This window comes from Eretmochelys imbricata, chromosome 1 (genome assembly GCF_965152235.1).
Source record: "Eretmochelys imbricata isolate rEreImb1 chromosome 1, rEreImb1.hap1, whole genome shotgun sequence".
NCBI classification, from domain to species: domain Eukaryota; kingdom Metazoa; phylum Chordata; order Testudines; family Cheloniidae; genus Eretmochelys; species Eretmochelys imbricata.
In genome coordinates this window covers 200679256-200705180 of record NC_135572.1, presented here as the reverse complement: position 1 = coordinate 200705180, position 25925 = coordinate 200679256, and the positions used below count along the sequence as shown (strand labels likewise).

General features: G+C 41.5%; 1 protein-coding gene across 2 annotated transcripts in view; it reads left to right on the top strand.

The window, feature by feature from the left end:
- NME7 (NME/NM23 family member 7) overlaps nucleotides 1–25925 on the top strand; it is a 161659-nt gene that overhangs the window by 918 nt on the left and 134816 nt on the right. Inside the window, exon 1 of one of the 2 annotated variants that reach the window (XM_077821890.1) lies at nucleotides 13781–13874. The exons of the other annotated variant lie outside the window; for it this stretch is intronic. The gene's annotated coding sequence lies outside the window, so the exon portion shown is untranslated. Of the gene's footprint in view, nucleotides 1–13780; nucleotides 13875–25925 lie in introns of those variants that run through there. 2 annotated transcript variants of the gene reach the window in all.

Genomic DNA, 25925 nt, shown 5'->3' with positions numbered 1-25925 from the left:
ATGAGCACTGATTTTCCTGGTGTTGACAAAGTAATTGAGGCCCAATTTTAGCCTTTAGAATGTAAGGTATGGGGTGTACTACAAAATAAAGAAGAGGAAAAAGCAAGAAATGGTATGGAGTTAGTAGACCAATTTAATCCTGGTGTAACTCCACTGAGATCTGTTATTTGTATTGCTAATCCTGGATTTCATAGATTCCGAGGCCAGAAGGGACCATTGTGATCATCTAGTCAGACCTTCTGTATACCTTGCTCCGTGACCTTAGACAAAATTGCTTCCACTTCTGTGGCTTAATTTCTCCATTGGTCTTACTTCTCTACCTCCCAGGGATGTTGTGAGGCTTAATCTATTAGTGGTTATAAATTATGTTCAAACTGTCCAATAAATGGTGCTAGGAAATTGCAAAATATTATTGGGTACCTAAGTGGGTAAATTTCTTGGGGTTCCAGAGTAACAGCCGTGTTAGTCTGTATTCGCAAAAAGAAAAGGAGTACTTGTGGCACCTTAAGACTAACCAATTTATTTGAGCATGAGCTTTCGTGAGCTACAGCAGACCTGTTGTTAATGCTTTATTGGTCTTTTAACGCAGGGCTGACCTTAAGCACAAGTAATTGGAGTTCCATACAGACTAGAAACTCGTGAGACAGTGCAAACCCCTCTCCAAGGTGGAGGCAATTAACGGATTAAAAAAAGAAACTATTGCACTTTGATTCCATTAGTGCCTGGCGCATGTTTAATAATTCAAACAAAACTATAAAATGCTTTTTGAGGGACTTTGATGAACAAGTGTCTGAAGATTATAAAATGCTGAATCTTACTGTCTAAAAAGGAACACAAGACTGATACTGATAAGACACTTTAGACCCAATTTTGTCCTCAAATATGTATGCAAAATTCCTATTTTTGTCAATGAGAGCTCTGTTTATGTATCTTAGGGCATAATTTGGCCTTTAAAGCCTACTTAAAACAGCTCCAGTTTCTCTTGTGGTCCCCCATCCTAGTCAGAAGCTTTGTTTATAAACTAAAATGCAGAACATAATGTAGGATCAGTTTTCCCCACTTCAGTATCAAAGTCATTGTCAATCTTTAAATAAATGGTTGAAATTCTATTGGGTCATCCCAGGAGAAAAATGAATAAATAAATTGTCAGCAACAGTCCTGTTACATCAATCAACATAGAAACCCGCCCTTTTGTAGCAATCTGTAATTGTTATGACTGTGGTGTGCTTCCAAGCATCCCTTTATTTGTAAGGTGGAATCAGGTAGACACACATTGTTTTTAAGAAACATCGTTTTTTTTGTTTTGTTTTGTTTTTTACTGTTTCCTGTAACAAAAGACCAGTTTCTCACTGCAGTCCATATTTGTTCCCAGAAGCAGAGTTACTCTGTTTACATCATAATGCTTATAAGCAAGGCCCTTGTATTATGTGCGACATTAGCCCTAGATTTTGTGTCAAGTTATGTGGGAGAACAGCACTGAATTCCGTGACAATGTTAACTGATTACAAAACAATTTTGTTAAATTGGGTGACTACTAAAATGAAGGAGTCATGGGGTAGGCAGTGGCAGAAGGAGACAGAGTGCTGTATAGGGGGTCAAGGAGGAAAGAGGCTCCTAAGCAGTGCCAGTGCAGGGTTGTACTCTTGTGAGTCTTAGAAGATGTACAGCGGGGGAGATGTCTGTCATGCTGAGCTCCTAAACTCTGTGGGAGAAGAGTTTAATAGCTATGCATCTGAGGAAGGTGCCTGCTCCTAAACCCTCTAAGAGCAGAACTCCACTGTGTAGAAGGAGGGATGTTCTAATGAATAGGACACGGGACTAGTGGTTCAGTTCCCCGCTCAACCAGATTTCCTGTGCAACCTTGGGCCAAGGCACTTAATTTACTCTGTACCTCAGTTCCCCATCTATAAATTGGGGATAATGCTTGCCTACCTTGGTGGGGTGTTGAGGACAAAAAATCCATTAATGATTGTGTGGTGCTCAGATACTATCGTGATGAAGGCTGTATAAATAGGTAGAAGCTTATACAAGCCTCCCGCAACCCTTTCCAGGAGAATATTTAAATTCTTTCTGTCCCTCATAGTCCTGTATGTTACCAGCCACTCACATACATAGTCTCCTCCTGCAGTGGTCCTGAAATAGTGTGAGGACAAGCTAAGAAACTAGATGATGTGAAAATAGCCATTTTAAGAAAGTATCAGCATTATTTGAAATTCATGCAGTGTCTTAGCAGAAAGGTAAATTGAGTGGCAGTTGTACACCTTGTAACTCATTATACACCTGGTCCTGCTTAAAAAGTGAATGTTCTGTCTGAACATCAGAAGGATGTTAATAATGGCAACTTTCATTTAAAAACAGCTTGTTTCAAGAATATTGAATTAAAAATAAAATGCTCCTTCCTGTACGTTCAGATCTTATACTCTAAACCTAAATTCATCCTGAATGTAATTATTATATCCTGAAAATCTGACAGAAAGTCGGACAGACCCTTTACTACAGCATTGCTCCCAGACAGCAGTATAAACTAAGAATTATGATAGAGACAAGGTGAGTGAGGTAATATGTTTTATTGGACCAACTTCTGAAGAAGAGCTGTCTGTAAGCTCGAAAGCTTGTCTCTCATCAACAGAAGTTGGTCCAATAACAGACATTACCTCACCCACCTTGTCTCTCTAATATCCTGGGACCAGCGTAACTGCAACAAAACTGTATATAGGAATTATGATGGCATTCATTAAAACATGTATAGAACTCCCTGAAGAGAAACTATTACAAATCACACTGTCGCTGTGGAACCATGAAAATTAAAATCTTAACTGAATCAGTTTCATACTGGTTTTATTTATGATGCAAAAATATTCAGAGTATATATTGGGCCCAGTGCTGCAGTCCTTTCTAGCAGTACATTAAGATTTGTGTCTTTATAAATTGTAGAATTGGGCCTATAATTTTGGTGTGAACAAAGGGAAGTGGAGGAACTCTGAAATATTCTTTAAATACATACCTTTCTATGCTAATGCATTGGTTTAGAGATCAGCTAATATCAATAAACAGTTTGAAACATTGCCATCCAGTGGCAAAGAGAAGTAACTCAGTTACATTTGGGGATTTCATTGTCTACATGTGTGATCTGCACCTGTAGTAAATTGTACAGTGGTGAACACCCTAAAGGAATCGTCTTGTGTGTCAGCAGAAGGTTTGAGTATGGTGTTTGTTTGACTGTTTTTAATAGAAATTATACGTTTTGATATAATCTCACACAAGGATGGGTAGGAATATTAAATGCCTCTTAAAAATATAAATGTCTTTTTAACAATGTCTCTGTCACACTGTGTGAATCTAGAAAGCAAATCCAGATGCAGTAGCATGCCATTCAGTAGGAGCAATTGGTTTACTCCCTGATCCTGCAAGTGACTTGTGACACAGTCTTTTGACATCAATGGACCTATTGTTGGGTGCAGTAGTTTGCTTGCATGCAGTCACTTGGAGGACTGGGGCCTTCATTTTTTTTACTCCTTAAAATAATAGTTCTTAGTGCTTGTCAGTTTCAAAGTTCATTGCAAACAATCTTTGCAACACTCAGGTGGGCAGATATTATCCCCATTTGATAAATGAGGAAACTGAGGTACACAGAGGCAAAGTGACTTGTCCAGTAGTACACAGCAAGCCCTCCATCCTGTTAACACTTACTCACAGGCTTAATATTAAGGCTATGAGTAGTCTCATTAAGTTCAATGGAAGTTGGGTGCCAGCTTCCTCAGGTTCCTTTGAATATCACAACCTGGTTCTATATGACATAAAGCACAGAGATGTCAGAGTTTACTGTCTTGTCATTCTGATTATCATCTTGCTTTTTTTTTTTACTCTTGTAGTTCTGACTTGATTTTAACTGCAGTGATCTTGTAAATTTCTTAAGCTAGATGTCAATGTGTTACAGCAACAGTAAACTTGGAATTCCAGCTGTTGCAGAAGTCTCCAGATGGTGTAAATTGACATAGCTCTCCTGAGGATCTGGCCATTTGTTTGCACCTTTAAAAGCAATCAAGATTATTTGCATCCTACAGAACCTGTAAAAACTCTTTGTATGACAAGGGCCAGCTTTTCTATAATAGACTTTACTCAACATTGTTCTCAGCTCTGTGTGCTTTTGTTGTGGAGTAGCCAGCTGTAATTTAAAAGGATATCATTTTCTTTTTCAAAGAGGCTTCTTGAAAAAGGTATGAAAAGACAAGGTGCTCTTCTGTTGCCTGATCAAGGTTTGCATCTGTGGGCTCAGCACGACTGATGTACCAGAGAAGCTTACCAATACTAACAGTAGTGTAGATATGTGAGCCATGGCCTCTGACTCCTCCAGTTCTCAGTTAGAAAACTCTGTGACTAAATGAGCCACAAAGAGGAGTTTCCTAACTCATTGGTTTCATGACTACTCCTGTCTGCAGCATTTCAGTGCAAATGAAAATAAAGTGATATGTGCAATATGCTAAAAAAGCCATTACAGACAAAGAAAATGCCATAATTGTGGGCCTTAATTAACTCATTGGCTGGTAAATCTTCAGATAAACAACTAGGAGAGTTTATTGGGGTCCATGCTGAACTAATGTACTCTAGTATTGCTAAGTTACCCTTTGGGCAGACAGGCCTTGTACTCTGTAGAAGATATGGCTGCTAATATCCTGGAATTTTTGGGCTGTGTAATTAGAAAATAAACTGATACAAAGATTCAGACTTCTGCCCTTGGCATCCATGCAGATAAAAAGACAGGTGCAGGAATGCACAAACAAACAAACAAACAAAATGTTGTCCCGTTATGTTTGTCTGATTGACCCACAGAAAACTTGTTTCAATTACTCATTTTGGGTCAATACTGCCACCCCATGGGACTACAGTACATGTCAAGTAAAGTACTACTCTGCCTATGTAAAGGTGGCAAAATCAGGACCCTGTGTGACGTGCAAATAACTTACTGGATGAGCCAAATCGTAGCTCAGTTTTGCAGAAGTTGCTGCCCTCAAAAAAAAAAAAAATTAATACATGCAAAGTTGTGGCTCATCTGAATGATGTGGGTAAAGTAATTGCCATCACTGGAGACAAAGTAGACATCTGCTAGGGTTAAATCCTGTATTAACTGTTGCATCGCTTATAAGTTGTCTTTTGGGAGCACTGACTCCTGGTGCAGTTCCTTATTTGTAATAAATTTGTTCAGATCATTTTTATTCCTTTAAATCCATTTCAAGTGTTGCTATGAAGTGAAAGAGATCCAGGATTTATTGGGTGAGCCATCACTGAAAGTAAAAGAAGCTTATGGAGTTTGTTAATTGGCAGTGCAAAGTCTAGACTGACTAGTTATTTTAACCTAAGGTCTGATGCCAAAGCCAAATGACTACCAAATGACAATCAGGTGTTAACAACGTTTTAATTACTGCTCTATACCCTGAAATTATCAAACCCCTGAGCAATCCACTCTCTTAAGATCTGATTATCTTTACACAAAAAGCAACTCTCTTCCAAAGCAGTCTCCTAATATGCTTCCTCCCTAGTAGTCTTTCACACTATGTTCATTGTGCTGAAAGTGACTTATCCCTGCTTTCATTTCTGAAGAATTGTACAAATCCTTTGGGGCTCACTGAAGGAGATCCTTGTGGACTGGAAACACCGTGCCCCTAATTTACACTAGGGAAAACCCAAGGAGGTATGTAAATAGGTCAGGCAACAGTGGACAAGGAGGTACAGCTCTTCCTTCCATTCACAGCTTGCTTGGGCTGAGGGAAGGCAGCTGTATTTTTGCCCCAGTCAGTTTAAGCATGTGGACTTTATTACTCCTGATTAGGAGATATAAAGGGCTGGTGAGACAAAGGGCGCAACCCTGGAAGAACTGAACAGAAAGATTTCTGCTAACGGAGCCTGCTCATTAGGGTATTAACTTAAATTTCTGTTTAATTAGGCTACTTTTGTACAAATGTGCCTACTCATGGAAATAAGCATTGTACCTAGTAGTATTTGCAGGAGTGGGCTCTGTGATTCTGTGCTTTTGTTTTAGCGACCACTGCATAAGTGATACAAGTACTGGAGTGTTTGGGTTGCAATTTTTTATATACTGATTGGAATTTTGTGATTTGAGATCCTTTCTATATTTTACACAACTGCTTTCCCCGAGCTGCCCCCCCCCCCAAAACTTCTCAGTTGTTTTAGTCATCCCTCCTTATCCCCATCTTAATGTACAGTGTATAAACTGGGTTGGCTTGTGTTCTTTCTTGGATGAAAGACCTTCATAAATAGCAGTTGTGTGTATGGTATGAAGATTTAGAAAACTGGTGAGTGGGATGCCCCAAATCAAAGGGGAAAGAGCAATGTTATCCTAATTTTATGCCTTTCATTATGCACTGTGGCTATCAACTCTCCGGATACTTACAAACTTTAAACTCATATGCATATAATTGGTCCTGCAGCTAAAAGGAACTTGGAAATAAAATAACCCTCACCTACAGACAGTGCAATTCCATATGGCTCCTAGAAAAACTAACTTTAGTCCCTTGAATGGTAGTACTAAAAAAGGCACTACTGAAAGTGATCCCTTTGGGTTGTGTACTGTGAGTTGTTTAATTAGAGATGGGCACAGGCCTCAAAACGTTGGTTACAGGAATGGTTTCTGTTATGATTGTCTGTTTAAAAACTGTTAAGGAGCATAAAAAAAGGGATATACACGCTCCTTTTAATGGATGCATGTCTAAGTATACATAATTCTGTCTTTTAAACACTCCAGAACTTGAGGATGTTCAGGCTCATCTGTGCTTTTAACACTTGTGCCTAGATGCCATGCTGGTTGGCACCTTTAAAATAGATTTTTTATTTTTATATGGTAGTGTTAATAATACTTTGAACTTGTGTGGTGACTTCTGAAGTACAAGCACCTCTCAGTAAAGCTTTTGTTTGTTAAATGGGGAAACTGAGGTAAAAGTGTTTAAGTGACTTGCCCACGGTAACCCAGAAAGTCCATGGAAGATGCAGGAATGAAATCCAGTAGTCCTGGCGTAGCCAATGAAATTGAAAGGTGTCAAATTAAAAACTGACAAAAGGAAATAGTTTTAAAAGGAACTATAATTGACACATGGGACTCAGGGCCACATCATAGAATATCATAGAATATCAGGGTTGGAAGGGACCTCAGGAGGTCATCTGGTCCAACCCCCTGCTCAAAACAGGACCAATCCCGAACTAAATCATCCCAGCCAGCGCTTTGTCAAGCCTACCTTAAAAACTTCTAAGGAAGGAGATTCCACCACCTCCCTAGGTAACGCATTCCAGTGTTTCACCACCCTCCTAGTGAAAAAGTTTTCCCTAATATCCAACCCAAACCTCCCCCACTGCAACCTGAGACCATTACTTCTTGTTCTGTCTTCTGCTACCACTGAGAACAGTCTAGAGCCATCCTCTTTGGAACCCCCTTTCAGGTAGTTGAAAGCAGCTATCAAATCTCCCCTCATTCTTCTCTTCCGCAGACTAAACAATCCCAGTTCCCTCAGCCTCTCATAGAATCATAGAATATCAGGATTGGAAGGGACCTCAGGAGGTCATCTAGTCCAACCCCCTGCTCAAAGCAGGACCAATCCCCAATTAAATCATCCCAGCCAGGGCTTTGTCAAGCCTGACCTTAAAAACTTCTAAGGAAGGAGATTCCACCACCTCCCTTAGTAACGCATTCCAGTGTTTCACCACCCTCCTAGTGAAAAAGTTTTTCCTAATATCCAACCTAAACCTCCCCCACGGCAACTTGAGACCATTACTCCTTGTCCTGTCCTCTTCTACCACTGAGAATAGTCTAGAACCATCCTCTCTGGAACCACCTCTCAGGTAGTTGAAAGCAGCTATCAAATCCCCCCTCATTCTTCTCTTCCGCAGACTAAACAATCTCAGTTCCCTCAGCCTCTCCTCATAAGTCATGTGTTCCAGACCCCTAATCATTTTTGTTGCCCTTCGCTGGACTCTCTCCAATTTATCCACATCCTTCTTGTAGTGTGGGGCCCAAAACTGGACACAGTACTCCAGATGAGGCCTCACCAATGTCGAATAGAGGGGAACGATCACGTCCCTCGATCTGCTCGCTATGCCCCTACTTATACATCTCAAAATGCCATTGGCCTTCTTGGCAACAAGGGCACACTGCTGACTCATATCCAGCTTCTCGTCCACTGTCACCCCTAGGTCCTTTTCCGCAGAACTGCTGCCTAGCCATTTGGTCCCTAGTCTGTAGCTGTACATCGGGTTCTTCCGTCCTAAGTGCAGGACCCTGCACTTATCCTTATTGAACCTCATCAGATTTCTTTTGGCCCAATCCTCCAATTTGTCTAGGTCCCTCTGTATCCTATCCCTGCCCTCTAGCATATCTACCACTCCTCCCAGTTTAGTATCATCCACAAATTTGCTGAGAGTGCAATCCACACCATCCTCCAGATCATTTATGAAGATATTGAACAAAACCGGCCCCAGGACCGACCCCTGGGGCACTCCGCTTGACACCGGCTGCCAACTAGACATGGAGCCATTGATCACTACCCGTTGAGCCCGACAATCTAGCCAACTTTCTACCCACCTTATAGTGCATTCATCCAACCATATTTCTTTAACTTGCTGACAAGAATACTGTGGGAGACCGTGTCAAAAGCTTTGCTAAAGTCAAGAAACAATACATCCACTACTTTCTCTTCATCCACAGAACCAGTAATCTCATCATAGAAGGCGATTAGATTAGTCAGGCATGACCTTCCCTTGGTGAATCCATGCTGACTGTTCCTGATCACTTTCCTCTCATGTAAGTGCTTCAGGATTAATTTAACATGACATAATTAAGGATGGGAGCTTAGCAGATATTAATATGGATAATGAGAACATCCACACTTTCATTACACAGGATAAATGTATGCAAAAAGTCAAAATCATTCTGTTCCAGAACTCATGATAACTGTTACATGCCTGGAGTAAGAAAGAAATTTCCCTTATCGGTTGGTTACTCCAAAAGTAATCATTTCTCGCATCTTCCTCTGAAGCATGTGGTACTGGCACTTTTGGAGACAAGATATAAAGACTCAACCACATCCCCTGTGTTTCAAACGTTTTCTGGGTGAAGAAGACTTGACTGCCTGGACACCCCAGTCCATGCCACTTATAATTTCTAGAATGCTTGTGTACATTGCATGTCTAAATGTTGGCTTTATAAAGCCTTCATCTTTGACTTTCTCCTATTAACTCATTATTTTTCTAAGTATAGTTTACTATACAATGTTTGCTACTACTCACATGCTAAATATGTCTTAAATAAAGTAATAGGAAATTGGATAACGCCTCTAATTTGACAGAATTTAAATGAAGCATTCAGCCCCACTATGAACACTAGATGGCACTCCTTTATTTGCAGAGACATAGCTTTGATAAGGTTTGTTCAAGATATGGGTCTGTTGCCCAGTTGTATATTATGAGTTCTGTGTACACTGTCTTTATTAATTTTATCCACTTCATTTTGAAAGAATCCACTTCTCACCAAGTACTATGAAATTGTGTAAAAACAGTACTAGGTGCAACCTTGTTGAACAGGATTATCATGCTGTTTTGCTATGCTGAAGGTAGCATGGCTCTGCCTCCATTGAGGACAAGGCCAGTTAGTTGCTGTTGATCAGAACCGAGGGAGAAACCTTTTTCTAAGGAAAAGGTTGGAGACTAGAAATGATGGGTGAAAGCTGCAAAGCTTGGTTCTAGAGCGTAACTTCCCTAGAGTTTGGGGGTGGGCGCATATGAGGTTTTATTTTAGCATGATATAGAGGAGACATCAGCCTCGTTCAAATCTGTGTCTCAGTGCACTCCAGTTTTGTGATTTTGATGGGAGGAGGGTAATTTGGCTCTGGGGCTGAGATCAGATTTGGATGGGTGAGTGTTATTAAATTGTGGGTGATAGGTTTTTGTTTTGAGTGAGCCTGACAGATTCAATGGAAATTGAGTTGGTAATGGTTTCATTGATATAAGGGAAGAAAATTGATTGAAGAGTGCAGGGGGAGAGATTCAGAGAGGTGGGGACTCTTGTTCAGACAGGAAATGAGTTCAGTGATGGGCTTCATGCAGAGGGTGATGGTGGGTGTGGGATTATCTGGCAGGGAATTTTATTTTTAAAGGCCTGGAAGAAAGGTGTGCTGGGGAGGAAGTATGCAGAGGCAATGCTTGGCTTGAACTGAGCATGCTCAGTAATACAGCTGAAGCCGGCTGCCCTCACTCTGCCCCCCACGATCGACAGACACGGGTTGTCTCTGGAAATATGTATATATAGCTGCAATCCTGTGCCAAACTTTAACGCCAGTATTCATTAAATTATGTTTTGCCCTTCTCTATCACTTCATTCTCATTACTAGGCTGAACCAATTCCCCCAATCTGAACATTCCCAAACTATGTGGAAGTTTGGTTCTGGAGCCCATCTTTGCAGCTTGAACACATTTCTACTCTCAAATCTATCTCTCCTCAACAACCTTCTAGAACCTTCTAGTAGTTTTCAAGCTGTGGTCCACTGAGTGCATGCTGGTCAAATAGTTCTGTTTTTAACTTGTTTCTAGGTGCTTCTACAGGTATCTAGTTCTATCACTGGAAAGAAGCTCATGGAGGCTTGTAAACAACAGCTGGCAATGAGGATGAGCCAGCGTAGCAGCTTCTATTATTCTTTGTATTTCTATAGTACTTTGAAGCCCCAGTCATGGACCAGGACCCTGTAGTGCTAAGCACTGTAAAACACAGAACAAAAAAGGAGGTCCCCTGCCCCAAAGAGCTTACTGTCAAAGTATAAGAGAAGAGACAATAGATAAATATAGACAGGAGTACAAAGGAGTCACTACCAGTCAGCATGATGGGCAGTGGTCTCTCATGATTAAACAGAGTCTTACGCAGGTAATTGAAGAAGGACCATGTAGCTTTGCTTGTGTTTACGGGGAGCTCTTCCCAAGCATGAGGCAGCATAAGAGAAAGCATGAAGGTACTTGTTTTAACGCTTAACAAATAGATGAAGGTGGGCTGATTGGAGGCAGAAGGCAAGAGCTCAATAGCAAATGAAAGATGATAGTGGAGTGTGGGCCTGGAAAGTGAAGACAGACAGCTTGTTTTAGATGCAATAGAGAATGCGGAGCCAGTGAACAGATTCACGGAGAGAGGTAAAACAGTCCTAGGGATGGGCTACGACAGGAGTAGGCAACCTTTCAAAGAAGAAGAGCTATTTTTTTGTTTTTGTCTTTGACCAAAATCTTTCGAGAGCCACATGCAAAGCTACTTGTAGAGTTAGAATTTATCAACTAATAATAATTGAATGTATTAAAGTTATTACTACTCACCAATACTTTTTAATGTGACGTCTGACGTTTGAATATAAACAGGAAGGGGCTCTGGGCTGGGGCAGGGGACTGGGGTACAGGAAGGGGTGCGAGGTCTGGGAGGGAGTTTGGGTGGAGAAGGGAGTTCTGATCTGGGGCAGGGGGGTGGGAGGTGCAGGCTCTGGCAGGGGGGCACTTACCACAGGCAGCTCCTGGCCAGCAGTGCAGCAGAGCTCAGGCAGGCTGCATGCCATGGCCCCACGCCGCTCCCGGAAGCGGCTGGCTGCTGGCATGTCTCTGCATGCCCCTGGTGGGGGCAAGGCAGCTCTGCGCGCTGCCCTGGCTCCGGCCCCAGCACCATCCTCACAGCTCCCATTGGACGGGAGCCGGCCAATGGGAGCTGCGGCTGCGGTGTTTGCGGGTGCACAGAGACCCGCTGCCTTCCCTCCCCCCTCCCCTCGAGGGGCACTCAGAGACGTGCCAGCAGCTTCTAGGAGTGGCGTGGGGCCAGAGCCCTGCTGCGCTGCTGGCCGGGAGCTGCCTGTGGTAAGCGCTTCCCGGCCAGAGCCTATACCTTGCACCCCATCAAAAAAAACCCAAAAAACAGCTGCCTACAAGGGGTCAGCCAAAGAACTGCATGCGGCTCCGGAGCTGTAGGTTGCTGACCCCTGGGCTAGGAGAATGGTCTTTGGAGCAGCATTGTGAGTGGATATGAGCAGGGCAAGATGGCATTTGTCAAGGCCAGAGAGAGGGATGTTACAGTAATCAAGATATAAGACGATAAGAGGCTGGATGAAAGCTTTGGTTGGGGATGGATAGGAAAGGCTGCATCTTAGAAATGTTATGCAGAAAGAATTGGCAACATTTAAACATAGACTTAATGTGAGATTCTCGAGAGGTCTGGGTCAAAGATGATGCCCAGGTTGTGGGCCTGAGTGACAGGCAGGATGGTAATCTTGTCCTGAGAGAGGAGGTTGTAGGGAGGACTTTGGGAGGATTTATGTATGGCCACAACAGGGTCTTGGGATCCATCGACACTCAATAAAAGACTTAAAAGTGGCAATTCTTCAACAAAAAAACTTCAAAAACAGTCTCCAACGAGAAACTGCAGAACTGGAATTAATTTGCAAACTGGACACCATCAAATTAGAATAATAGAATATTAGGGTTGGAAGAGACCTCAGGAGGTCATCTAGTCCAACCCCCTGCTCAAAGCAGGACCAACATGAACTAAATCATTCCAGCCAAGCTTTTGTCAAGCCGGGCCTTAAAAACCTCTAAGGATGGAGATTCCACCGCCTCCCTAAGTAACCCATTCCAATTCTTCACCACCCTCCTAGTGAAGTAGTGTTTCCTAATATCCAACCTACACCTCCCCCACTGCAGTTTGAGACTATTGCTTCTTGTTCTGTTATCTGCCACCACTGAAAACAGCCTAGCTCCATCCTCTTTGGAACCCCCCTTCAGGTAATTGAAGGCTGCTGTCAAATCCCCCCTCACTCTTCTGCAGACTAAATAACCCCAGTTCCCTCAGCCTCTCCGCGTAAATCATGTGCCCCAGTCCCCTAATCATTTTCGTTGCCCTCCGCTGCACTCTCTCCAATTTGTCCACATCCCTTCTGTAGTGGGGGAACCAAAATTGGACGCAATACTCCAGATGTGGCCTCACCAATGTCGAATAGAGGGGAATAAAATCACTTCCCTCGATCTGCTGGCAATGCTCCTACTAATACAGCCCAGTATGCCATTGACCTTCTAGGCAACAAGGGCACTCTGCTGACTCGTATCCAGCTTCGTATCCACTGTAATCCCGATGTCCTTTTCTGCAGAACTGCTTAGCCAGTTGGTCCCCAGCCTGTAGTGGTAACTGAATAAAGATGGGAGTGGATGGGTCCCTACAAAAACTAATTTTCCCCCTGCTGATACTCGCACCTTCTTGTCAACTATTTGAAATGGGCCACTTTGATTACATTGAACTCATTAGCACTACAGAAGTGATTTTTCCTCCTTTCTTGTCAACTTGTCAACTGTTCAGAATAGCCCACTACTACTTTAATTGAATTGGCTCGTTAGCACTGACCCCCACTTGGTAAGGCAACTCCCATCTTTTCATATGCTGTGTATTTATACCTCTTTACTGCGTTTTCCACTCTATGCATTTGATGAAGTGGGTTTTAGCCCATGAAAGCTTATGCCCAGATAAATTTCTTAGTCTCTAAGGTGCCACAAGGATTCCTCGTTGTTTTTGCTGATGCAGGCTAACATGGCTACCACTCTGAAACCAAGTACTTCATAAATATTCACTAATTATGCCTTACAATCCCTCTGAAGTAGGTCAGTATTAGTACCCCCATTTTACACATTGAGATACTGAGGCACAAATAACCTGATTTTTTTTTTCCAGAGGCGCTGAGCATTAAATCTCCGTTTGAATTCAAGTGGAGCTGTCTGTGCTCAGTTCTTCTGAAAATAACCCTTGGCAACTTGCCCAAGGTCATCCAGGAAGTTGATGGCAGAGTTCTGTTGCCCAGTCCCCTCCGGTAACCACTAGAAAACACCCTTCCTTAATTGAGAGGGGAAATAGGCTAGTATGAACTGTCTTAAGTTCTAGGAGGCAAGTGAATGTATTAAATCATTTTAAAAAGAAATCTTAATAAAATTAGCCTTTGAGCTGATTAGGATTAGTAAGGTTTAATAGTGTTTTTGTAATTCCATTTAGCTTCCTTCTTTTTTTCACTGTAGTAATTTACTTATCTTACAACCTGATAATGGGAAAATGCTGAACAGGTTTCATCATAAGAAATCTGTTTCAAATTTAACTTGTGGTCCATCTGTCTTTATAATAAAGCAGTATTTCTCAAGCTGGTGGTTGTGACCATCAGGGGAGATGTGGGATGGGTTTAGGGGGGTCGAAAATGCAGGGTTGGTGTTAAGGGGTGGCAAACAGAGCAGTTGCCCTGGGCTCCACACCACAGGGGGCCCCACAAAGCTAAATTATATGCCTCAGCTCGAGGTGGTGGGGCTCGTGTTTGAACCCCAGGTGGTGGGGCTTGAGGCTGAAGCATGTAACTTAGCTTTGTGGGGCCCTGGGAAATTGCCCTGCTTGCCTTCCCTTAATGTCGGCCCTGAGTATTATTCATAATTTACTTAATGATATCTAAGGTGAGGGGTCCCAATTTTTTCAGGTCTTGGGGGAGGCAATTATTTTTAAGCCCAAAGGGGGGGTCGCCAGCACTAAAAAGGTTGAGAGAAGATTTATGGCTGCAGAGTAGTCTACAGAATGTGGTTTGTGCTGGCTAAAATCTGGATTTAGCTAAACTACGTTCAAGTTAATGTTTAACACAACTGGAGGTAAAATGAGTATTTTTAACTTTATCAAGCTTTGGGAGGAGCCCATTTGGTTAAACAGTAGTGCAGAATAAGTGCTTGCTCAATATGCCCACAGTGGTGAATAAGAGAAGTGTTGGCAACGTTGTTTGGGTAATAAATAGGGTAATAAATGTTTAATAGGCCATTATATACTCAGAATGTTCAAGGTAAATGCAGAATGTGTGCTCTTTGGAACCTTCATGCAAACTACTTGGTAGTAGCACTCTCTGGAATCAGCTGGCTGAAGGTCACTGTTTGCCTTGCCTCTGGTTCCAAGTAGGGCAATTCTTGCTAAAATATCTTGCAAAAGATTAAGAGCTGGGATAAACTGAAGAAATTTTAAATATCATATTGGACTTTAATTATAGCTTGGAACACTGTTGACAGCTATAGTTCAGGATTTGTGAATGTTTCCTTTCAAAGACTGTTTTTTCAGTTGTTGGTAACTTTCTGAAATGTTCCAAACTCGGCCTCTACTGGAGGATGAATATTTAGTGACAAGTTTGAGTAAATATGGGGCTGTTACTTTTGAAAGTAAGGATAGTAGGGGGAAAAATACACGGTTCCCAGCATTAAAAAAAAGAAAGTCTTTCAGAGTTGTTTTGAACAGCTTTAGTGCTGAAATCGTGGGAAGCTGAATGTTGAAATTTGACCGAGAATTTATAGAAGAGGAGTTCCTTTCAGGGTTACCATGAACACTGGTTTTGATTTGGCCAAGTTTTGAGCTTTGGAAATAGTTACATGCATAGTAAGTGCCCAATCCCTCAATGAAATGAGTGCAAGCTACACCCTGTGCAGAGCCCCATTCACAGGGGTGCCACATAGGTTCGAGGGTCTGCCTGCAATCATCACATTCCAGGATCAGTACCTAAATGTTTAACAATGAATGACAGCAGTATTTTTAACTCTGCCCCTTTGACTCTGATTTTGAAAAGCACAAAAGCCATGTGCTCAACTTTAATCATGTGAGTAGCCCAAGTCATGGGATGAATCATGTTTAAAGTTAAGCATGTGTTTTAAGTGCTTTGCTGGATCAGAGCTTAGCTATGCTTCCACTGAAATTAATGGTAAAACTCTACTTGACTTCAGTTGGAGCAGAGTTAGGCCAGTGCTGAGCACTTTTGAAAATCTCTCTGTAGTCTTTCATTATATCATCAAATTTAGTTTTTTCAAGTGATATGTTTATAGTGTAACTTTTTTCTCCAGCCTTGTAAGATGCGTCTTGTAATGTGTACAGTAAATGAGGTAGGGCTCCTGTAAAGACCTTGCCTCACTGGCGTATACAGAGCAGTGCACTGGTACAGGTTGAACCTCTCTAGTCCGGCATTCTCTGGTCTGGCAACATCAGTGGTCCGGCATGATTTTAGTTTGCTAGATGTCCGCCTATTGGGGGGCGAGTTTCCCGCTGTCCGGCAAAGTCCCGCCAATCCTGGTTGTCAGTGTTCTGTGCTATTATTTAGCTCTAATTTACCCCTAAATATGTCTTCTAAGAGACCAGCAAGCAGTGGAAGTGTTGGTAATGCTGCTAAGCATAAGCATGTGTCAATATCCATATAGCAAAAGGTGTAATTGTTGCAGAAATTGGAAAAAAGCACATCGGTACATGCCTTGTGTGAGTTTTACAATGTAGGGTCATCTACAGTGTATGATTTGAAGAAGTTAAAAGAATTAAATCCTTAAGCTTTTTGCCAAAATAGACAGTAAAAAAAAAGTATGAGTGTTTTTAAGATATTGAAGGAGGGGGGAAGCAGCAGTTTAGATAGTGCACTTATACATGGGTTCAAGCTTCGTAGGAATGAAGGTGTTAGCATTTCAGGTGAGATGATGATGGTACAAGCAAAAATATTCCACAAAGAACTTAACCTGCAGCATGAGTTTGACTATTCACAAGGATGGCTTCAGAAATTTAAAAACAGGCATGGCATTCGTCTACATTGTGTGTGCGGTGAAAAAAGAAGTGCAGATATGGAAGCTGCCGCTAAGTATGTTGACAGATTTGCACAGTTAGTTGCAAATGAGTAGTTCTCCCCAGAGCAGGTATACCATGCCGATGAAACTTCTCTCTATTGACATTGTATGCCTAGAAAAAACATTGGCTACTGATGCAGAGGGGCCAACATCTGGTACAAAGGAGTCAAAGGACAGGGTAACTGTCCTTGGTTGTAGCAATGCAGCAGGCATGCACAAATGCAAACTCATGGTTATTGGGAAAAGTGTGAACCCAAGGGCATTCAAAGGGGTGAAAATATTCCCAGTGATATACCATGGCAACAAAAAGGGATGGATAACGACAAATCTATGTCTCGAGTGGTTTGAGAAATATTTTTAATGTAGGCAAGAGTCTATTGCACCTCAGTAGGTCTGGATCCAAAACGCCAAATTGTGCTGATTCTCGACAACTGCTCTGCCTACCATAAAGCAGAGCTGCTAGTCAAAGATCATGTGGTGGGATTGTATTTACCCCCAAACTGTACCTTACTGATTCAGCCTTGTGATCAGGGTATCTTACAATCCCTTAAGTGTATGTACAAGTCAGAGTTTATGCACCAACTGCTGGTCTCACTTAATGATGGGAAGAGTTTGACAACATTTAGGAAAGAATTTAACCTCAAGGATATGAATTGGACACTAGTTAGAGCCTGGGAAAGAGTAACTCCATCTACTCTGAAGAATGGAAGGCACAAATTGTGACAAGCCCAAATGTTTGAGGACAGTCCTGACGTCAATGATGAGTCCGAGTTCACTGGATTTCAATATCTGAAAAACAAAAAATTGTTAGTGTGTTAATGGAGTATGCCAGCAGTATGTCCCACCCTGTAGTGCTTGAGCTGCCCAAGGATTTGGGAGAGGAAAACTTCTAGACTGGATGGAAGTCGACAAAGATGCACAAATTGCTAGTCAAATGACGGATGAAGAAATTGTGCAAATGGTATAGCAGGGAGAAAACGAAGATAATGAAGAAGCCAGTGATGATGATGATGAGGATGTTGCACAAAAAATTTCTATATTCAGTTGGTAACAAATTTAATAGAAGGATTGGAGCAAAAACATTTAATTTCTGAGCAAGAGATCATGTCTCTCTATGTGATACGAGAAAAATTCATTAAAGAAAAACCAAAATACATGAGACAAGACAAGCTGTAAGATTGGTTAAAGGTAGCAAAGAGGAGCGGTGAGCAGCACTCTAGAGTCAAAAATCCTGTTGCCTCCACTTCATCTACCCTGGATATACCTACAGCAGAGACCCCAGATGTAAATCAAATGTAGTTTGAGTTCGCAGTTCTTGTCATATCACTTTGGAAGCAGAATTCAGGCATCATTTTAAGTGAGTAAATTATAGATTTACCTGTATTATTATCTTTTATTCATATTTTATGTTTTTTTATGCTTTATCTACTTATTTTCTTGTGCCAATACAGTAAAATTGTGTAACAACACTAACACTTTGTTATGAAGAGAGTCGGTAAACCTTGGTTAGGCGGCGTTGCAAGCCTTGTTCTGTTCCCCTTGGTGAGATAAAAATAAAGAGACCTGCTTGCTACAATATTGATTGCCTGTGGTTCGGCACCGGTCAGGTCCAGAGGGTGCCGGACTAGAATGGTTCAACCTGTACAAGATCAATCATAGGACTGGAAGGGACCTCAAGAAGTCATCGAGTCCAGATCCCTGCACTTATGGCAGGACTAAGTATTATCTAGACCATCCCTGACAGGTGTTTGTCTAATCTGCTCTTAAAAATCTCCAATGATGGAGATTCCACAAGCTCCCTAGGCAATGCATTCCAGTGCTTAACCACCCTGACAGGAAGTTTTTCCTAATGTCCAACCTAAACCACCCTTGTTGCAATTTAAGCCCATTGCTTCTTGTCCTATCCTCGGAGGTTAAGAAGAACAATTTTTCTCCTTCCTCCTTGTAATAACCTTTTATGCACTTGAAAACTGTTATCATGTCCCCTCTCGGTCTTCTTTTCTCCAAACTAAAGAAACCCTTTTTTTTTTCCCCCCAATCTTTCCTCAGAGGTCATGTTTTCTAGACCTTTAATCATTTTTTAAAAAAGAATGAGGCATACTTGTGGCACCTTAGAGACTAACAAATTTATTTGAGCATAAACTTTTGTGGGCTAAAACCCACTTCATCAGATGCATGCAGTGGAAAATACAGTAGGAAGATATACACACAGAGAACATGAAAAATGGGTGTTGCCATACACACTATAATGAGTGATCAATTAAGGTGAGCTATTATTGGGGTTTTTTTTCTCCTGCTGATAATAGCTCACCTTAATTGATCGCTCTCATTGTAGTGTGTATGGTAATACCCATTTTTTCATGTTCTCTGTGTGTGTCTGTGTGTGTGTGTGTGTGTGTATGTATATGTGTGTGTGTGTATATATATATATATATATATATATATATATATATATATATATATATAATCTTCCTACTGTATTTTCCACTGCATGCATCTGATGAAGTGGGTTTTAGCCACGAAAGCTTATGCTTAAATAAATTTGTTCGTCTCTAAGGTGCCACAAGTACTCCTCGTTCTTTTTGCTGATTCAGACTAACACGGCTACCACTCTGAAACCTTAATAATTTTTGTTTCTCTTCTCTGGACTTTCTCCAATTTGTCCACATGTTTCCTGAAATGTGGCACCCAGAACTGGACACAGTACTCCAGTTGAGTCTTAATTAGCACGGAGTAGAGTGGAAGAATTACTTCTCCTGCCTTACTTACAACACTCCTGCTACTACATCCTAGAATGATGTTTGCTTTTTTTGCAACAGTGTTATACTGTTGACTCATATTTAGCTTGCATCCACTATGACCCCCCGATCCCTTTCTACAGTATTCCTTCCTAGGCAGTGTGGTTTTTTTGTGTGTGCAACTGATTGTTCCTTCTTAAGTGGAGTACTTGCCTTTGGCCTCATGTGTAATCAAAATCTGAGGAAAAAATTGCATTATATATAGTGTGTGCTCCTATAACTAGACTTCATTGTAATGCGTGCATACAAAGGGGCAGAGGTAAGGTTCTGCATACAACTTTGAGGTTTCCTGACCTCTTTGTGTCTGACTGCACAAACCGAATGCTCTTTTAAAATGAGATTTTTAAAAAACGAAACAATGTATTGTAGAGACTGTTCATAAATGCTTCATATTGGAAGTTCTGTTTGCTGTCAATTTTACAAATATATTTTCTTAACTATAGCAGATTGACACAAGCCGGGTAACTTGTTTAAAATAAATTGGGACGACCTGTCTTGCCAGTTGTGGAGAAAGTTGTAGGCTTCAAACGTTCTGTTGGGCTCTGCACATCTGTAGTGCCTTTCATCTCAGGGTTCCAGAGAGCTAGGATAAGTGTTTGTACAGAACCCCAACAGAATAGGTACTACCTCTACTTTTAGATGGGCAAACTGTGGCATGGGGGTGTGAAGTTGATCAGCAAATCAGTGAAATAGCTGAAAACAAACCTCAGGAGTCCCGGCCCCCATCCCCACTTCCTGTCTTTGATTAATCATTTTATTTAGCAAACCAGGATGTTTAACAGACGACTAAGTTTCTTGTCTGTTTTTGCTGAAAATTGACTATGGGGATGTCATAAATATAAAAGGAAGGGTAACCACCTTTCTGTATACAGAACTATAAAATCCCTCCTGGCCAGAGGCAAAACCCTTTCACCTGTAAAGGGTTAAGAAGCTAGGATAAACTTGCTGGCACCTGACCAGAATGATCAATGAGGAGACGAGATACTTTCAAAGCTGGAAGCGGGGGGGGGGGGGGGGGATGGGGACAAAGGGTCTGTCTGTCTGTGTGTTGCTTTTGCTGGGACCAGGTCAGGAAAGCTCTTCAGAACTTCTGTTAAGTTAGTAAGTAATCTAGCTAGAAATGCGTTAGACGTTCTTTCTTTTAATGGCTGGTAAAATAACTGTGCTGAATGGAATGTATATTCCTGTTTTTGTGTCTTTTTGTAACTTAAGGTTTTGCCTAGAGGGATTCTCTATGTTTTGAATCTGATTACCTTGTAAGGTAGTTAGCATCCTGATTTTACAGAGGTGATTCTTTTACTTTTTCTTCAATTAAAATTCTTCTTTTAAGATCCTGATTGTTTTTTCCTTGTTCTTAAGATCCAAGGGTTTGGGTCTGTGTTCACCTATGCAAATTGGTGAGGATTTTTATCAAGCCTTCCCCAGGAAAGGGGGTGTAGGGCTTGGGGGGACATTTTGGGGGAAAAACGTTTCCAAGTGGGCTCTTCCTCTGTTCTTTGTTTAACATGCTTGGTGGTGGCAGCATAGGGTTCAAGGACAGGGCAAAGTTTGTACCTTGAGGAAGTTTTAACTTAAGCTGTTAAGAATAAGCTTAGAGGGTCTTTCATGCAGGTCCCCACATCTGTACCCTAGAATTCAGAGTGGGGAAGGAACCTTGACAAGGGGTAGAACCTTATTCCCAGGTGGTGCTTTGGCATTTTTTAATGTAGCTTAACTTGACATATTCTGTTTCTATTCTTTGCTTTATCATTTTCCATGCCATTTTTTAAAGATTTCAAGTCCTGGTATTTTATATAATTTTGCTGTCTCTTCAACTTTGTAGGATAGCCACCTGGGATTCTGATTGCCTCATTTATTGTGATTTATTATTTGCGTTACTGTAGTGCCTAGGGCTCCCAGTCATAGACCAGGACTCATTGTGCTAGATACTGTACAAACAGAGAACAGAAAGACAGTCCCTGTCCCAGAGTTTGATCTAAGGGCATGTCTATATGGAGACTTAATGTGTGGCAAGCTGGGGTGTAAATCTACAGCTCTCTAGCCTGCCATGCCCTAAGTCGCCCATGTGCACCTTGCTGTTTGAAACAGCAGTAGATCAAATCATGCTGTGGAACTTTTAGTGTGTGGTATCAAGGTCCACATGGCCAGTTACTGTGCAGCAGCTAGTGTACTGTATTTCCACCCCAGCTTGGACTAACACTCTGTATAGACAAGTCCTTAGCATAAGATAAGATGACAGACGGATACAGACAGATAGGGGAGTACAAGGAAACAATGGAAGAAAAACCTAACAAGTGGGTGATGGAGACTGGCATCAAAGGCCAACTGGAGGTGGAAGTCAACAGCTCAGTAGCAAATGAAAGATGATAGGTTGAGTGGGGGTAGAATGTGAAAGTGAACACGAGCAGCTTGTTTTTGATGCAATAGGGAAGGGGGAGACTGGACAGATTCAAATAAGGCGTGACATGGTCAAAGCAATGGGGTAGGAGAATGATTTTTGTAGCAGCATTGTGAATGGATATGAGCAGGGCAAGATTGTGTATGTCAAGGCCAGAGAGAAGGAGGTTGCAGTAATTGAGTTGTGGGATGATGAGAGTTTTAGCTGTGTGGATGGATACGAAAGGTGGTATCTTAAAAATGTTGTTAAAAAAGAATTGGCAACATTTAGACACATCTTGAATGTGAGGCTCTCGAAAGAGAGGTCTGAGTCAAAGATGATACCCAGGTTATGGGCCTGTAGTCTTAGCAAATGTGCAATGTGCCTCAGGTGGCACGTGACCAAGATTCATCACCAAATTTGGTCCACTGGCTGAATCATTAGTTTCCCCAGTTTGGGCTGGCTGGGACAGGTAAAATGGTGGTGTCCGCAGTGATTGAGAAAAAAGGTAGTGGGGTGGTTTAGGGGGGAAGAATGAGCTGTTTTGGCTGTGCTGAGCGAGCAGTAATGGCTAGACATCACAAGATGTCCGAGACTGGCCGAGAGTTCAGTTTGGTCCAAAAAGACAGGTCTTGAGAAGATATATTGGTAGATCTGTGAATCATAAGCATAAAGATGGTGGTTGACTTTGTTTTTCTGGATGAGAATATCCAGAGACAAGATGTAGCATGAGAAAAGAACGGGATCAAGGACCGAGTCCTGTGGAACATGCGGAGAAGGTTGGAAGGTGGCTGAGGACAATCCACTGAAAGAGCAATTAGAGAGGAAGGAGAACCAGGAGAGGTCAGAGTTTCAGAAGCCAAGAGAGGACAACATTTGAAGAATAGCCTGGTCAATGGTGTCAAAAGCAGATGGCAAGTTAAGGAGGGTGAAACTGGAGTACTGGTGTGAGCTTTAGCTAGGAGGAGGACATTAGAGACTTTGGGAAGAGTGGTTTCAGTTGAATGCAAGGGGCTGGAAGCGTCATTGGAAAAGGTATAGGATGGAATTGGAGGAGAGGAGCTCCACACAGCACATTTAATGAGCTTAGAGATGAAAGGGAGCGGGGAGATCAGATGATAGTTAGAGATGCAAGTGGGGTCAAGGGTGGGTATTTTTAAGATGGGAGAGATTAAAGCATTCTTGTTTTGGGAAGGGAAGGAGCCAGAAGAGAGTGAAAGGTTAAGGAGAAGAGTAAGGGAGGGAATGAGTGTGGGTCCCAGGGAGATCAGGAGGTGGGGTGGGATCATTGGTGCAAGTGGGAGGCTAGAGGAGGAGAGCAGATGAGAAACTTTTGCATCTGTGACAGGAAGAGGAAGCAAGAATTGTAAGAGGTGAAGGGAGGGCAGGCTGAAGGGAGGGGGAAGTTCATGTCCTATTTTGTCAGTTTGTCATTAAACAGAGGGGAAATGCTCCTAGATCTATGGTTAAATGTGACCACCTTTAATAGCCAATTAAAAGCCTATATTTTATTCCAGTGTTCTAAATTCTTACACACAACAAAATAATGAAGCAAGTAACCTGCAATGTTGGGCCTGCAATACCCCAAATAGAGAGATGGTGTTTATGATGACCTAATGCGTTGCTCTAAAAATTATTAGAATATCCAAAGTTGAGATTTGACTTCAGACTTTGCAGTGAGAACTAGGGATGTGATGAATATTTTATTAATATTACCTTTGGATACATGTAGAGCAGGGGTAGGCAACCTATGGCACGCGTGCCAAAGGCGGCACGCAAGCTGATTTTCAGTGGCACTCACACTGCCCGGGTCCTGGCCACTGGTCCGGGGGGCTCTGCATTTTAATTTAATTTTAAATGAAGCTTCTTAAACATTTTAAAAACCTTATTTACTTTACTTTACATACAACAATAGTTTAGTTATACATTGTAGACTTATAGAAAGAGACCTTCTAAAAACGTTAACATGTATTACTGGCACATAAAACCTTAAATTAGAGTGAATAAATGAAGACTCCGCACACCGCTTCTGAAAGGATGCCAACCCCTGATGTAGAGAGTCAGTATGATCTAGCAGTGAGGGCTGGGAATGAGTGGAATTAGCACCCCTAGGTTCTGTTCCTTTGCTTTCCCACTGACGTGTTGCACGTCTCCTTTGAGTTCACTTCACCTGGCTGCAAGAGGGCAGAAGGCTGTTGAGCTTACTGTTTCTGGGACTGTGGGACTGGCCTGCTCAACATTACTAAAAGGCAAGGCAGATGGCACCCTGCTGGAGAAGAGCCATGGAGAAAGGCTAGTAACACCTCTGCTTCCAGCGGTCCAAGGCTATTACTTGTGGGTCTTGCTAGAAGGGTGATTGTGGACCCTCTGGGGGAAGGATGAGCTTTACTCCTGGGGCATGCTTGGGAAGAGTATGCATGAATGATGCTACTTTTGGGGAAGGTGGTTTTAGCTCTGCCTTTGGGTCATGAACATTCTTCAAGAGGCTGTAGGTAATCTGTCAGCAACCTTCTCTTCCCGGCGCTGAAGCACCGTAGTAGGAGGGGCCTGATCTGAATTGGTAGTTGACTCATAGATGTTTCATTAGATGATGCAATTTCAATTGGTTAATGTACTAGGCATTTTTAGAGAATTAATACTTTGTGATTTCCCAGTTGGAGGAATGGTTCTTTGTCATTCACAGGAAGGCTTATAGGCAGTAGTGTTGTAGCTGTGTTGGTCACAGGATTTTGGAGAGAAAAGGAGGGTGAGGTAAAAAAAAATTTTTTATTGGACCAACTTCTGTTGGTGAGAGAGACGCTTTCGAGGTTCTTCAGAGCTCTTTGTAGGCTCGAAGGTGTGTGTCTCTCACCAGCAGAAGTTGGTCCAATAAAACAGTGGTTCTCAACCAGAGGTACACATACCCCTGGAGGTATGCAGCGGTCTTCTAAGGGGTACATCAGTTCATCTAGATATTTGCCTAGTTTTACAACAGGCTACAGAAAAAGCACTAACGAAGACAGTATAAACTCAAATTTCATGCAGACAGTGACTTGTTTATACTGCTTATACTTGTTTATACCATACACTGAAATGTAAGTACAATATTTACATTCCAGTTGATTTATTTTATAATTATATAGTAAAAATGAGAAAGTGAGCAATTTTTCAGTAATAATGTGCTGTAATGCTTTGATATTTTTATGTCTGATTCTTTAAGGTGAAACTTGGGGTACACAAGACCAATCAGACTCCTGAAAAGGGTACAGTAATCTGGAAAGATTGAGAGCCACTGCAATAAAAGATATTACCTCATCCGCTTTGTCTCTCTACTACGAAGACTTAGTCATCTTTTAGAGTCTGAAAACACATCCACAAAAAGATCTATTTAGGCTGATACTGAGTAATAATGCTCCCAAAGAAGGGTCCTTCACTTCAGCCTTCTATTTGGAGAGCAGTATAATATGCTCAACCTAAAGCATCTCTGTTCAAAACAACAACACATTCTTTTTTATCATGATGATTTTATTTTATTATGAAGTGGTTATGTTCTCTGTTTTGATCTGTTATAGGTAGGCTTAGCGGCATTCAATTTTTATTTTTGTTTGATTTTGATTTGTAATACCAATTTTGACTATTAAGCATTTTTTCTATTTTTATCAATTTAAGTTTTCACAGTTGCTGGAAATTATGGGGGATGTCAGACAATTATTTAATGACAGTAGATACTGAGATTTAAAATGCTAAAGCTGTATATAACCCATTAAAATACAAATTGTCAACTTCACAGGTAAAAATATACAAAGTAAGTATCTTTAAATCAACAAATCATACCTGGTTGCCCTATTCGTCTGCTAATCTATTTTTAACAAGCCTAATTCAAAAGTATAAATCATTGGAATTTTACTCTAAGTTCTCAAGCAGCATTTTCCTTACTCTGCCTATCTGTATATTTAGATTATTGATGGAAATATTTTTGTTGGTTTGTGTATGTGCAGTGAAATTGATGTTTACCAACATCTGCCAATTAAAAAAAAGAAATCCTTCCTAGCCTGATACAGGGTCTGATCCTGTAGACAGAGCTGAAGAATCTATTTATT